At 51.3% G+C, this 1,069-nt stretch overlaps 1 pseudogene; it reads right to left on the bottom strand.

Annotated features, from left to right (window-relative positions):
• Nucleotides 1–618, bottom strand: part of LOC105309042 — a 1,014-nt pseudogene extending 396 nt beyond the window's left edge.
• Between the last annotated feature and the right edge of the window lie 451 nt (nt 619–1,069).

Below are 1,069 nucleotides of genomic sequence, written 5' to 3'. Positions count from 1 at the left end.
CACTTCCTTGATGCCATCCTGCTGCAAGGCCCAGCACTCGAGGTAGTACACAGCAGTAATGTGCTTAGCTGGTGCCTGGCCCTGCCGTGGTGTGATGGGCAACTGGCCCTTCTCCTTAGTACCCATAAAGTGTAAGGCTGGGTCCTCAGGTCCTTCTTGGTACCCACCAGGAGGATGGGCACATCAGGGCAGTGATAGCACACCTCTAGAAGCCACTTGTGCTGCACATTCTCAAAGAAAGGCAGACTGGCAAAGGAGAAAGAGACGACAAAGACATTGGTCTGAGGGTAGGACAGTGTGTGGAGGCCATTGTACTTCTCCTGGCCTGCTGTGTCCTGCCAGGTTCAGGTTCACTGTGAGCCCACCAGCTGCGCCCTGGGGGCTGTAATTGTTGAACACTGTGTGGGGTGTATTCCTTGGGGAAGGCTTCAGTTGTGTAGCAGAGGAGCAGGCACTTATTGCCCACATCCCTATCGCCCACCACCACACACTTGATGCTCTGCATTGTGGGTGCAGCTGCTGCAGTGAGACAATGCCCCCTCCCCTTTCTGGGCCCCTTTGGATGCAGTGACCTGGAGCCCTCCCTGTCATGGGGGAGCTAGGGGCAGCAGGAGGCTTGAGAAGAACCTGATAGATTTCTTAGTCTCAGACTTCAGAGAAACCATGAAGTCAAGGTTGGGATAAGGTGGTAGGAGGTTAGAGCTCTGGGACATTGAGACTACAAAGTCGTAAAAACTAACTTGACTTCTAACCTGGTCTTTTGGGGTCAGAGGATCATTAGGAAAAATTTCCTTTCTGTTTATTTCAGAGGGCCAGAGGGAAACCATGTGCTTAGAGGTTGGAATAACAGGAGGAAGATGTCCCCGATGAGCAGATAGAGAGAGCGGTAATACCTCTTCTGTGCAGTCCCTTAGCTTGTACGGCGTTGGTGGACAGGACACAGTTGTTGCTTTTGACTCTTAAGCTGGCTCAGAACTAATTTTTCAGTCCCTCCTGCTGTCTTGTCTGAGGACAGAGCTTCAGTCTTTATCATCAACCATCCAGGTAGGAATTTAGATTTCTACATGGA

The sequence above is a fragment of the Pteropus vampyrus genome, unplaced genomic scaffold, assembly GCF_000151845.1.
Source record: "Pteropus vampyrus isolate Shadow unplaced genomic scaffold, Pvam_2.0 Scaffold662, whole genome shotgun sequence".
Lineage (NCBI taxonomy): Eukaryota > Metazoa > Chordata > Mammalia > Chiroptera > Pteropodidae > Pteropus > Pteropus vampyrus.
Note: the sequence above shows the minus strand (reverse complement) of the source record. Positions and strands in the feature narration are given on the sequence as shown.